This window comes from Chiloscyllium plagiosum, unplaced genomic scaffold (assembly GCF_037043375.1).
Source record: "Chiloscyllium plagiosum isolate Xiang-an unplaced genomic scaffold, Cpla_swu_hap1 HiC_scaffold_18, whole genome shotgun sequence".
NCBI classification, from domain to species: Eukaryota; Metazoa; Chordata; class Chondrichthyes; order Orectolobiformes; family Hemiscylliidae; genus Chiloscyllium; species Chiloscyllium plagiosum.
Window position 1 is genome coordinate 79,915,943 of NW_028270156.1, and position 14,867 is coordinate 79,930,809.

A 14,867-nucleotide genomic window follows, 5' to 3' on the forward strand; every position below is an offset into this window, starting at 1 on the left:
CTGTAAAATTCACAAGGTGTAACATTCTACAACAGGGTCCACTGGATTTATTCAGAATCTGTTCATTACAATCCATTCCCTTCCTGTAGATTATTGTTTCTCAGGTTGAAAACCTGAATTTTCTATGACCTGGGGTTCTCACTCCTCGTTAGCTCTGCACCTATAGTGCTCCTAAGAGAAAGTGAGGACTGCAGATGCTGGACATCAGAGTCAAAGATTCTCACTCAGCCCTGAGAACAAACCCAGAGTTGATCTTTCGGGCATAAGCCCTTCATCAAGAGTTCCTGATGAAGGGTTTATACCCAAAATGTCAGCTCTCCTGCTCCTCAGATGCTGCCTGACCTGCTGTGCTTTTCCAGCGCCACACTTTTTGACCCTATACTGCTCCTGTTCCATTTGTCCCATGGGCTTTTTGAAGGATGCCCCTCACAGACATTGTTCAGGTCTGAGGTCCAAACAGGAGACAAAACAAAGATGCTGGGCAGGAGAAAATGGAGAATGTCTGCGTCTGTTCTCAGGGCTGAGTGAGAGTGCGAACTATTGTGAATGTATTGGGCCAGGAAAAAGCGAAACATTCCATCAGCGTCAGGACTGACGACCATGTCAGTAACTCATCAGCACCCTCTCAACAGGGCTCTCCAGTAATACTAATCCTCTGACCACAACAATGCTCTGACCTCAATGTTTGTTGATTGCAAACAATTCCGAGTCTGATTCATCATTCAAGCATTCCACTCATCACTGCATACAATTAAAGGGGTGGGGGTGGGGTGGGACACATTACCACCCTCACTGACAGTATGGACAGAACAGGACCTGTCTCTCACGTATTGTTTGGAAACATGAAAGAGGGACGAGAATCATGGAATCCTTACAGAATCCTAGAATTCCTACAATGTGTGGAAACAGGCCTTTCAGCCCAGCACTCTCTGAAGAGTATCCCACCTGGATCCATTCCCTATTCGTCTACATTTACCCCTGACTAATGCACCTAATCTAAACATCCCTGAACACTACGGGTAATTTAGCATGGCCAGTTCACCTAACCTGCACATCTTTGGACTGTGGGAGGAAACCGGAGCACCCGGAGGAAACCCACGCAGACACGGGGAGAATGTGCAAACTCCACACAGACAGTCGCCCAAGGCTGGGCTTGAACCCGGGTCCCTGGTGCTGTGAGGCAGCAGTGCTAACTATTGAGCCACTGTACCAGCCACGAGGTCCTGAATTACGTAGCTGGCAACCAGGTGTCACTGGCATTAATCCCCAGATTGCCCCTAGAGTTATACACTAGTGAATCTAGGAATAGGGGCATGGGAGATGACTGTGCCTGGACAAATGGTGCAGGAGGGAGGGCTTTAGATTGCTGGGACATTGGGTTGTGCTAATTAAACTAAAACACCCAGAGAAGATTGCCTCACCTTGTAATCTGTTAAAAATGTGTGAATGAAAGAAGATCCCTGATTTTCACTGTATAAATAAAAAAGCAACAATTTATTTATTTAACCCTAACAGGGAACACTAACCAAAACCATTAACACACCTAACACTCTTTCTCCTAACTCATCACTATTCCTGACCACAATTCTATTAATATGCTGTTCCAATAACACAATTAATAATAGCGGTAAATTAGCACTTAATCTCTGCTTCCTTCAGCGTTCCTCCCTTATGTTCCTGAATCTGCTGTCTTCTCAGGAGTGGTCATCTTACTTTTTATTGTGAGTGTTTTTAGCGATCAAATGCCTTGGCACCTTTTAAATAAATCATGCCTTCTTAGAGATTCCCTTGAGAGCTTTAGATGGGCAGTTAACTCTCTCCTGATTTTTTTACCCAGGTAAATAGTGCGGTGAGGAAGGCATATGGCGTACTGGCTTTTATTGGTAGAGGAATTGAGTTCCGGAGTCCTGAGGTCATGATGCAGTTGTATAAGACTCTGGTACGGCCGCATCTGGAATATTGTGTGCAGTTTTGGTCGCCATACTATAGGAAGGATGTGGAGGCATTGGAACGGGTGCAGAGGAGGTTTACCAGGATGTTGCCTGGTATGGAAGGAAAATCGTATGAGGAAAGACTGAGGCACTTGGGGCTGTTTTCACTAGAGAAAAGAAGGTTTAGGGGTGACTTGATTGAGGTGTACAAGATGATTAGGGGGTTAGATAGGGTCGACAGTATGAACCTTTTCCCGCGTATTGAGTCGGGTATTACAAGGGGGCATAGCTTTAAATTAAGGGGGGGTAGATATAGGACTGATGTTAGGGGTAGGTTCTTCACTCAGCGAGTCGTTAGTTCATGGAATGCCCTGCCAGTAACAGTGGTGGACTCTCCCTCTTTATGGGCATTTAAGAGGGTATTGGATAGGTATATGGAGAATAGTGGGTTAGTGTAGTTTAGGTGGGCTTGGATCGGTGCAACATCGAGGGCCCAAGGGCCTGTACTGCGCTGTATTCTTCTATGTTCTATGTTCTATGTTCTATAAAATACCCGTTTTTTAATATATTCTTTATGATGCACCATGTTCTTACACCGTGATTGGTTTCAGGCTGTAAACACCATCAGTCTGTTTTTTGATTCAGTTGGCTTTGAATGGCTTAGTTTCTGGATCAGTGGTGCTGGAAGAGCACAGCAATTCAGGCAGCATCTGACGAGCAGCAAAATCGACGTTTCGGGCAAAAGCCCTTCATCAGGAATAAAGGCAGAGAGCCTGAAGTGTGGAGAGATAAGCTAGAGTAGGGTGGGGGTGGGGATAGAGTAGCATAGAGTACAATAGGTCAGTGGGGGAGGAGATGAAGGTGATAGGTCAGGGAGGAGAGGGTGGAGTGGATAGGTGGAAAAGGAGCTAGGCAGGTCGGACAAGTCCGGACAAGTCATGGAGACAGTGCTGAGCTGGAAGTTTGGAACTAGGGTGAGGTGGGGGAAGGGGAAATGAGGAAACTGTTGAAGTCCACATTGATGCCCTGGGGTTGAAGTGTTCCGCAGTGGAAGATGAGGCATTCTTCCTCCAGGCGTCTGGTGGTGAGGGAGCGGCGGTGAAGGAGGCCCAGGATCTCCATGTCCTCGGCAGAGTGGGAGGGGGAGTTGAAATGTTGGGCCACAGGGCGGCGTGGTTGATTGGCGCGGGTGTCTCGGAGATGTTCCCTAAAGCGCTCTGCTAGGAGGCGCCCAGTCTCCCCAATGTAGAGGAGACCGCATCGGGAGCAATGGATACAATAAATGATATTAGTGGATGTGCAGGTAAAACTTTGATCGATGTGGAAGGCTCCTTTAGGGCCTTGGATAGAGGTGAGGGAGGAGGTGTGGGCACAGGTTTTACAGTTCCTGCGGTGGCAGGGGAAAGTGCCAGGATGGGAGGGTGGGTCGTAGGGGGGCGTGGACCAGACCAGGTAGTCATGGAGGGAACGGTCTTTGCGGAAGGCGGAAAGGGGTGGGGAGGGAAATATATCCCTGGTGGTGGGGTCCGTTTGGAGGTGGTGGAAATGTCGGCGGATGATTTGGTTTAAGTCACGGAGGGAACGGTCTTTGAACAGCTTAGTGTTTACTTTATATTAATTGGTCAAATTTGACTTGTTGTCAAAACAGCAGCAAAACCTCAGGTATCCAATAACAAAGCCAACTGTTACATGTTTCCATTTTAGAACAGTCTGTCTCCCACAGGTGCTCACAGACCCCCTTCTCTGCTGAACTCTCAGCTTAAACAGCACATTTCCTCTTAAAGGCACCACACTGTGCTTTTCGATTCACTGTTATCTAACGTAGATTTGTAACAGTTGGTTCTGGGGTTGAGGGGAGTCTTCAGGCAGTAAGGATTCCACATGAACACAGTCAGGAGCAGGCTAGTTTCTGGTCTTTTAGGGGCTGGTTTACATTAACTTGACAATGAAGTGGGAACGGTGTAGCATAAGAAATAAGGAGGACAAATGATTGGGAGAAGCAGTTATCTCTACAGTAAAGTTTTACATGGGCCAGTCTAAGAGGTAATGAAATAAAGTCGAGATTAGCTTTACAGTATATGTCTGTAAACACACAGAACACAGTGAATAAGGTTTGTGAATTGTGGGAGCAGAAGGGGATGTTCAAATAAATTAATGGAGGAGCATTTATCCAGGGTATTGTAGTGCTGGACAGAGTGAAGAAAACTGTCCTCGCCAACTGCGAAAGTGGGAAGGAGTGAGGATTTTAAATTAAAAAATGGGGTTAGAAGATCAAACTTGGGAAGATGTGGTGAACCAAACAGTAGAATCAAGACCTATATGGGAAATGATAAGGAGGCCAAGACCCAAAGGCACAGAGAGTATGAGTTGAAGAGTCAACCAACAGACGATAATTTACAAAATAAGTAAAGCTAACTGCCCTATACTTGAATGTACACGGTATTCAAAACAAAACTGATGAACTGAGTGGGCAAACTGAGATGAAGAAATATGATCTGGCTGCTATTATTGTGGCTGCAGGATGGACTGGATTGGGACATGGATCACGAAGGGTAGAGGTCAAGAATGACGGGAAAGGTGGAGGGCTTGGTACTGTTAGTTAGTCACTGTCATGATACTGTCATCTTTTGCTATAAATTCTTTCTTATGGTCCTGCTTCACAACCACCTGATGAAGGAGCAGTGCTATGAAAGCTAGTGTGCTTCCAAATAAACCTGTTGGACTATAACCTGTGCCACCGTGGGCGGCACGGTGGCACAGTGGTTAGCACTGCTGCCTCACAGCGCCAGAGACCCGGGTTCAATTCCCGACTCAGGCGACTGACTGTGTGGAGTTTGCACGTTCTCCCCGTGTCTGCGTGGGTTTCCTCCGGGTGCTCCGGTTTCCTCCCACAGTCCAAAGATGTGCAGGTCAGGTGAATTGGCCATGCTAAATTGCCCGTAGTGTTAGGTAATGGGTAAATGTAGGGGTATGGGTGGGTTGCGCTTCGGCGGGGCGGTGTGGACTTGTTGGGCTGAAGGGCCTGTTTCCACACTGTAAGTAATCTAATCTAATCTAATCATAACCTGGTGTTGCGTGATTTTTTAACTTTGTCCACTCCAGTCCAACACCGGCTCCTTCACATCATCGGTAAGTTTGGGAAACCAACATAAGGAAAAGGTATGGGTAGAGAAGAAAAGTTATAGACGTGGAGTCAGCTGTGGGACTAGCACAAAAACCCCTCCTTGTATGCCTATCAGGCGATTGCTATTGAAGGAAGAAACAGTGAGACTGTCAGAAAGTGCTATCATAGTGGGTATTAATCTACCAACAGGCTTGAAAAATTGGATGGGCAAAGATAGCTTGGATGAGGAGGTTATAGAACATTTTCAGGATAATTTCTTAGGACAGCGCATCCTGGAGCTGAACAGAGAGCAGCAGGCTATGCTAGACCTGATACTGTGTAAAGAGATCAGGTGACCTCCCCATTAACTAATCCAATGTAGCAGCACCCATAATGTGATTGAATTTTATATTTGGGAGAGGTTGGGGGGTGAATCTGAGGCTTTTAAAAAAAATTTATCTAAGGGCAATTACGTGGACATGCAAGCAGAGTGGGTGGTACAGTGGTTAGCACCGCTGCCTCACAGTGCAAGGGAGCTGGGTTCGATTCCAGCCTTGGGCAACCGTCAGTGCATATTCTCCTCACGTCTGCATGGGTTTCCTCCCACAGTCCAAAGTTATGCAGATTAGGTTGATTGGCCATGCTAACTGCCTGGGGTGTCTGGGAATGAGCAGGCTAGGTGGGTTAGCCATGGGAAATACAGGGCTACAGTGCTCAAGTAGGGGGTGGGTCTGGGTGTGATGCTCTTTGGAGGGTTGATGGGCCAAATGGCCTGATTCCAAACAGCAGGGATTCTATGAAGATAGGTAAAGGGGTGGGTCAATAGAGAAACAGAGGCAGGCACTTAAGCAAATATTTCAAAATATAAAGATACATTCCATTAAAAATGAAAATGAGATGAGAGAATTGAATAATGAAGAAGGAAGGGGAAGTGTGACCCTGTGGCATTGTTACTGGGTTGTTAATCCCGAGATAAAACAAAGAACTCTACGTGCTGGAAATGAGGCAAACACAAATTGCTGGAGAAACACAGCAGGTCTGACAGCATTGATGGGGAGAGAAACAGAGTTAATGTTTCAGGTCCAGCGACCCTTCTTCAGAAGAGTCCATTAATTCACCAAATAATGGAAATGTAATTCCAAATGTTTTGGAATCAAAGTCTAATGATGACATAAACACCCATCTGGTTCACTGGCAACCAACAGAGGTTTTATTATGTCCTTTAGGGAAGGAAACTACCCGTCCTTAGCTGGCCCATGCAGTAGGTCTGGAGTCACAAATGCATAACATTTCCAAGGACAGTTAAATCAACCAAATGAATGAAAACTAGACGGACCACCTGATATCGAGCAAGGGATCGGAAATGACAATGGCGGAAACAGCGCTGTCCCCCTGCAAAGTCCTTCTCACTAACACCTGTGAGGTAGTGCCAAAATTGGGAGACATCTCACAGACTAGTCAAACAACTGCCCGACATTGTAAGCTCTGATTCCATGAGTACGACAATGTTAGGTTATTGCATGACTGTTCTGTGAGGCAGTTCTCTGAATTTTGGCACTGGCCCCCCCCCCCCCCCCCCCAGACATTCAAAGGGAGGACTTTGCAGCATTGACAGGGCTGTTTCTGTTATTGTCGTTTGCAGAGGCTAGGTCAATGTCAGGTGGTCTGTCCAGTTTCATTTCTGTGTCGAGACTTTAAAGGGATTGATACAACTGAGTGGTTTGCTAGGTCATTTCAGAGGGCAATTGAGAATCAACCACATCGCTGTGGAGTCACATGTAGGCCAGACCAGGTAAGGATGGCAGATTTCCTTCCCTGAAAGACATTAATGAAATGATTGTTCTAAAAATCCATCCGGTTCACTAGTGTTTGAAATCATGAGATCTGGATTTAAATTCCACAATGGGCCATGGTGGGATCTGAACTCCAACTCCATAGAATTAGCTGGGTCTTTGATTTAACAATGCAGTGACCATACATCTTACCCTCCCAACCAAAACAAATCTGAAAAATTGCCAACTATGAGGAGAAATTTTCGTACCTTGCATTTTTGAAAGCAAAAAGGAAATTGGAAATGGGGTCAAAAGTGCAGCAATGGACTGAGTTACTTGTGTGAAGGGCCAGCAGGAACGTCAGGGGTTGGGATACCCCTGGTGGCCATTTTCTGCTCTGCGACAATCCTTCATTTCAAATACGCAATTGGGATAGTCGGAAGGAAGCAAGGACATGATGGACCAGACACGCCTTGCCTGTCTACCTTCTTGAACAGCAGAAGTGTTAGAAAAAACAGCTCAAAGTGGTGGATCAACGCTTGCTAAATGGGATCTTGCCAGTTTTCTCTGACCCTTCCAGAGAGAACAGCGACCTCACAGAAATAGCTCCCTCACAGATCTACTATCAGCACTTCATAAGGTGCAACTAAATCAGTTCTGAGTGCTTTATGTACCTCAAGCCCTTGAAAAAGCAGCTCACCCCTTTGTGATCTGAAAGCAGTCTTGTTTGGTTTTTGATTGAGAGGTGCCAGATAAGAGACAAATCCAGCCCCATCACCATGACAAACAGAAGCAAAGTATTTGACATTTGTGCCAATTCCCCTCCCATACCCTCTGTCTGAACTGAAGGAAACTGATTGCAATGTGTACGTGTAGATTCAGTTCATACTGCTTACGCTGTGTTTCAGATTGCATTTTATAACAGCAACAGACCACTCTGCCCATCTGCTCCATACTGGTGTTTAGGGGTAAGACAAACTCATAGTTTTACAATATAAGACATGGGAGCAAGTGCAGGCCCATCGAATTCAACGAGATCACGGCCGATCCGATCATTCTCAATTCCACTCTCCTGCCTTTTCTGCATAACCTTTAACTACCTCACTGATTAAAAGTTTGTTGGTCTTGAATGACCAAACCTTAACAGCCCTCTGCAGTAAAACATTCCACAGATTCTCTATTACCTGAGAATGAGAATGAAATTAAAATAACTCCGCTAGGAAGGAAGGTTTGGAGGGAGATCTAACTTCCATTTAAATGACATCTATTCTCTATTGGAACCACTCTTTGTGATTCGCAGTTATGCATTCTAACGTCTTTAGATGAATCGTGATGGTTAATGCCAGCTGATCGACTATTTAGAATTCTTTCTGAGCATCACTTGAAGTTAATCTTTACCCTAGCTTTCCATTTGTAGCAAGCTGTGTTTTCGTTACCATATAAAGCTGTTTGTTTAAAGATTCGATGAAGTGCGGCTATATTTATACTCAGTCCCAGGGAATCACTTAAACTGAGTGTCACACCAACCCTGCTCCACATGTCCTGGGGCACGTTTCCCTCCCCCCTGCCCCAGCTGCTGGACTATTCTGGGTGACTGCACTACTGGTGGGTGTCAACCAGCTCCAGGGCATCCTGTCTCTTTACAGAGAAAAGATTTAAAGTGTACAAAGCCAGGTCTTTGTCAGGGAAAGTATCATGTTCTGCAGGTTAATATGCTCTGAGGTTCCAACCATGTTAGGATGTGTCAGAGGGTCAGCGCTGAGGGAGCGTCGCGCTGTCGGAGGGTCAGCGCTGAGGGAGCGCCGCGCTGTCGGAGGGTCAGTGCTGAGGGAGCGCCGCGCTGTCGGAGTGTCAGCGCTGAGGGAGCGCCGCACTGTCAGAGGGTCAGCGCTGAGGGAGTGCAGCGCTGTCGGAGGGTCAGCGCTGAGGGAGCGCCGCGCTGTCGGAGGGTCAGCGCTGAGGGAGCGCCGCGCTGTCGGAGGGTCAGCGCTGAGGGAGCGCCGCGCTGTCGGAGGGTCAGCGCTGAGGGAGTGCAGCACTGTCGGAGGGTCAGCGCTGAAGGGAGTGCAGCACTGTTGGACAGTCAACACTGAGGGAGCACCACGATGTCAGAGGGTCAACGCTGAGGGCGCGCCACACTGTCAGAGGGTCAATGCTGAGGGCACGCTGTGCTGTCGAAGGGTCAGTGCTGAGGAGTGCAGCACGGTTGGAGGGTCAGGGCTGAGGCAGCGCAGCACTGTTGGAGGGTCAGTGTTGAGGGTCACACCGCACTGTTGGAGGGTCAGTGTTGAGGGTTGCACCGCACTGTTGGAGGGTTGCACCGCACTGTTGGAGGGTCAGTGTTGAGGATCACACCGCACTGTTGGAGGGTCAGTGTTGAGGGTCACACCGCACTGTTGGAGGGTCAGTGTTGAGGGTCGCACCACACTGTTGGAGGGTTGCACCGCACTGTTGGAGGGTCAGTGTTGAGGGTCACACCGCACTGTTGGAGGGTCAGTGTTGAGGGTCGCACCGCACTGTTGGAGGGTCAGTGTTGAGGGTCGCACCGCACTGTTGGAGGGTCAGTGTTGAGGATCACACTGCACTGTTGGAGGGTCAGTGTTGAGGGTCACACCGCACTGTTGGAGGGTCAGTGTTGAGGGTCGCACCGCACTGTTGAGGGTCACACCGCACTGTTGGAGGGTTGCACCGCACTGTTGGAGGGTCAGTGTTGAGGGTTGCACCGCACTGTTGGAGGGTCAGTGTTGAGGATCACACCGCACTGTTGGAGGGTCAGTGTTGAGGGTCGCACCGCACTGTTGGAGGGTCAGTGTTGAGGGTCACACCGCACTGTTGGAGGGTCAGTGTTGAGGGTCGCACCGCACTGTTGGAGGGTCAGTGTTGAGGGTTGCACCGCACTGTTGGAGGGTCAGTGTTGAGGGTCACACCGCACTGTTGGAGGGTCAGCAGCAGGAGGGAGAGGGACACAGCAAGGCAGGCAGCAGCAGGAGGGAGAAAATCGTTCATCCTCTTGTTTACTGCATGTTCCCACAATATTCTTGATCGTCAATCATATTAAATTGCAAAACAGACTCAGGGGGCTGAATAGCGTACTCTTGCTCCTAATTTTTTTTAGATTACAGTGGAATCTACAGTGTGGAAACAGGCCCTTCGGCCCAACAAATCCACACCGACCCTCCGAAGAGTAACTCACCCAGACCCATTTCCCTCTGACTAATGTACCTAACACTATGGGGCAATTTAGCATGGCCAATTCACCTGGCCTGCACATCTTTGGATTGTGGGAGGAAACCGGAGCACCCGGAGGAAACCCACGCAGACACGGGGAGGATGTGCGAACTCCACACAGACAGTCACCCCGAGGCTGGAATCAAATCCAGGTCCTTGGTGCTGTGAGGCAGCAGTGCTAACCACTGAGCCATTAAACAAAGAAACAATATCTAAACCTTTCAGAAATAAACTTCAGGTTTGCCTCTGAGTTTTAATAGTCACCAACGATACTTCTCGATTGGTTGTTGACAGGATTCCTCCTGGCTGCTGCTGTTTACAGGGTTGTTTAAGTTTGCTGATATCTACTGGCTGTGACCTCAAAGGTTTTGCAAAAGCTATTTGCTGCCAAATGTGCAGCAGTTGTTTTCATTCTCATTGAAATAGTGTCTCTCAAACCTGATGGCATTTTTTGGGGAAGTAACCAAAAAGATTGATGAGGGTAGAGCGGTGGACGTTGTTTACCTGGTCTTCAGTAAAGCTTTTGATAAGGTTCCAGTAGACTAATTAGTAAAATTTCGATCATGTGGGATTCAGGGCGAGTTTACCAATTGGATGCAAAATTTGTTTTACTGGAGACGACAGTGGAAGGCTGCTTTTCAGACTGGAGGCCTGTAATCAGCGATACTTCAAAAGGATCAGTACTAGGTCCATTTGTCTGTCATTTATATAAATGATTTGGATGAGAACACAGTAGGCTTGGTTAATAAGTTTGTGGATGACACCAAATTTTGTGGTATGGTGGACAGTGAAAAAGGCTATCTAAGATGATAAAGAAATCTTGATCAATTGGGTCAGCAGGCTGAGAAGTGGCAGATGGAGTTTAATTTGGGAAAAAAAAATACTCGGTATTGCATTTGAGTAAAACAAACAAGAGCAGGACTTATAGTTAATGGTAATGCCCAATGCCCAAGGGAGTGTTGTAGAAAAGACAGACTTAGGGGTTTGGGTACATAATTCTTTGAAATTTGCATCACAGGTAGACAGGGTAGTTAAGGTGGCGTTTAGCACGCTTGCCTTCATTGTTCAGAACTTGAGTATAGGAGTTAGGGCGTCATGTTGAGCTTGTACAGGATGTTGGTGAGGCCTCTTCTGGAGTATTCTGTGCAATTCTGGTCACCCTATTACAGAAAGGATATTATTAAACTGGAGAGGGTTCAGAAAAGATTTACCAGGAGGTTGCTGGGAAGAGGGCTTGAGTTATAAGGAGAGGCTGGGATTTTTTTTCAGGATTAGTGGTGCTGGAAGAGCACAGCAGTTCAGGCAGCATCCAAGGAGCAGTAACATCGACATTTCGGGCAAAAGCCCTTCATCAGGAATACAGGCAGAGAGCCTGAAGGGTGGAGAGATAAGTGAGAGGAAGGTGGGGGTGGGGAGAAAGTAGCATAGAGTACAATAGGTGAGTGGGGGAGGGGATGAAGGTGATAGGTCGGGGGTGGGTGGAGTGGATAGGTAGGTAGGACAAGTCATGGGGACAGTGCTGAGCTGGAAGTTTGGAGCTGGGGTGAGGTGGGGAAGGGGAAATGAGGAAACTGTTGAAGTCCACATTGATGCCCTGGGGTTGAAGTGTTCCGAGGCGGAAGATGAGGCGTTCTTCCTCCAGGCGTCTGGTGGTGAGGGAGCGGCAGTGAAGGAGGCCCAGGACCTCCACGTCCTTTCACCAGAGTGTAGGAGATTGAGGGGTAACCTTAAAGAGGTTTATAAAATCATGAGGGGTTTAGACAAGCAAAGGTCATTTCCCCAGGGTGTGGGTATTCAAAACTTGGGGACCTATTTTTAAGGTGAGAGGAGAACGATTTAAGAAGGATCAGAAGGGCAAATTTACTTTTAACACAGACCAGTTAGTGTGTGGAATGAACGACCAGAGGAAATGGTGGATGCAGGTACAGTGCGTAAGAACATGAGTAGGAAAGGTTTGGAGGGATATGGGCCATTTGTATTTAAATCATCCAACAAACTTTGTGTAGCAAGCCATGGAAGGGTCTCATGGGAAGATTTCTGAATAGTCAGCTGTAATGATACTGTGGAGCACAGGCTGATTTCTGATAGCCCTTTGAAATCTTGCTTTGTTTTATTGGTGAGTGTGGCCCTAATGGACTGCTCTCAAACTCTACTGCTGCTCCTGCAAAGGAAAGGCCAGGGACAAAAGCCCCCCCCAGCCCCCCCCCTCCCTCCTCCCCTCCCCCCCCTCCCTCCCTCCCCCCCCCTCCCTCCCTCCCCTCCCTCCTCCCCTCTCCCCCCCCTCCCCTCCCCCCCCTCCCCTCCCCCCCTCCCTCCCCCCCCCCCCTCCCCTCCCCCCCTCCCCCCCCCTCCCCTCCCCCCCCTCCCCTCCCCCCCCTCCCTCCCCCCCCCCCCTCCCCTCCCCCCCTCCCCCCCCCTCCCCCTCCCCCCCTCCCCCCCCCCCTCCCCTCCCTCCTCCCCTCCCCCCCTCCCCCCCCCTCCCTCCCTCCCCTCCCCTCCCCCCCCTCCCCCCCTCCCCCCCCTCCTCCCCTCCCCCCCTCCCCCCCCCTCCCCCCCTCCCCTCCCCTCCCCCCCCTCCCCCCCTCCCCCCCCTCCTCCCTCCCCCCCTCCCCCCCCCCTCCCTCCCTCCCCTCCCCCCCTCCCTCCCCCCTCCCTCCCTCCCCTCCCCCCCTCCCTCCCCCCCCTCCCCTCCCTCCCCCCCCTCCCTCCCCTCCCCTCCCCCCCCCTCCCCCCCCTCCCCCCCTCCCTCCCTCCCCTCCCCTCCCCCCCCTCCCTCCCCTCCCCTCCCCTCCCCCCCCTCCCCTCCCCCCCCTCCCTCCCTCCCCTCCCCTCCCCCCCCTCCCTCCCCCCCCTCCCTCCCCCCCCCCCCTCCCCTCCCCTCCCCCCCTCCCCTCCCCTCCCCCCCCCCTCCCTCCCCCCCCCCCTCCCCTCCCCTCCCCCCCCCCCCCCTCCCCCCCCCCCCTCCCCTCCCCCCCCTCCCTCCCCCCCCCCCCCCCCCCCTCCCCTCCCTCCCCCCCCTCCCCCCATTAGAACTGATGGCTTTCCCAGCTTTTCACTCTCAGGGCTACTGAAATCGGAGACTTTGGGATGGGGTGGCACCAGGGAAAGGAGAGTTAAGCCTGACAGCAGGGCAAATTGTGTCAACTGGGATGACAAGACAAATTCACTGGCCAAATTGTTGATTGCTCCAGTGACAGGAACAGGTCAACATAGGATGAGTAAGCCATTCAGTCCTTCCAGCCTGCTCTACCATTGTTGGAGGGAATCCTGAGGGACAGGATTTAGGGCGGCACGGTGGCACAGTGGTTAGCACTGCTGCCTCACAGCGCCAGAGATCCGGGTTCAATTCCCACCTCAGGCGACTGACTGTGTGGAGTTTGCACGTTCTCCCCGTGTCTTCGTGGGTTTCCTCCAGGTGCTCCGGTTTCCTCCCACAGTCCAAAAATGTGCAGGTCAGGGTGAATTGGCCATGCGAAATTGCCCATAGTGTTAGGTGCACGGGAATGGGTCTGGGTGGGTGCGCTTCGGCGGGTTGGTGTGGACTTGGTGGGCCGAAGGGCCTGTTTCCACGCTGTAGGTAATCTAATCTCTCTACATGTATTTGGAAAGGCAAGGACTGATTAGGGATAGTCACAGCATGGCTTTGGCCGTGGGAAATCATGTCTCACAAACTGGATTTAGTTTTTTGAAGAATAAAAAAGAAGATTGATGAGGGCAGAGTGGTAGATGTGATCTTTATGGACTTCAGTAAGGCGTTCAACAAGGTTCCCCATGGGAGACTGGTTAGCAAGGTTAGATCTCATGGAACACAGGGAGAACTAGCCATTTGGATACAGAACTGGCTCGAAGGTAGAAGGTGATGGTGGAGGGTTGCTTTTCAGACTGGAGGCCCGTGACCAGTGGAGTGTCACAAGGATCGATGCTGGGTCCACTGCTTTTGGTCATTTATATAAATGATTTGGATGTGAACATGGGTGGTATAGTTAGCAAGTTTGGTGTCTCCTTCCTACTGGAAGGATGCTGTGAAACTTGAAAGGGGTCAGAAAAGATTTACAAGAAGGTTGTCAGGGTTGGAGGATTTGAGCTATAGGGAGAGGTTGAATAAGCTGGGGCTGTTTTCCCTGGAGCTTCGGAGGCTGAGGGGAGACCTTTGAGAGGTTTATAAAATCATGAGGGGCATGGATAGGGTAGATAGACAAAGTCTTTTCCCTGGGATCAGGGAGTCCAGAACTAGAGGGCATAGGTTTAGGGTAGAGGGGAAAGATATAAAAGGGACCTAAGGGCCAACATTTTCATGCAGAGGGTGGTACATGTATGGAATGAGCTGTCATAGGAAGTTGGGAGGCTGGTACAATTTCAACATTTAAAAAACATCTAAATGGGTTTACGAATAGGAAGAGTTCAGAGGGATATGGGCCAAGTGCTGGCAAATGGGATTAGATTAGGTTAGGATATCTGGTTGGCATGGACAGGGTGGACTGAAGGATCTGTTTCCGAGCTGTATATCTCGATGACTCTAATATGATTAGGGCCAAAGTGGTTGTGGCTTCAACTCCACTTTGCTGTCTGCCTCCTATAAACCTTGACTCTCTTAAGAATCAATCAATTGCAGCCTTGATTAAATTTTAAGAGACAACCTCATGTAACTGCTGGAGAAGAGAATTCCACAGAACGACCTCTTTTATTAAAAGGGAGTCGTCTTACTCAAACTAAGATTTTTTTCTCCTCTTAATGCCCAGGAAATCCAGTCTCCTGAAGTGGAAACTTTCTTCCAGCATCCAGTCTTCTTATTCCTGTCAGATCTATATCTATGCTTCTCAGCCCCTAACCTGC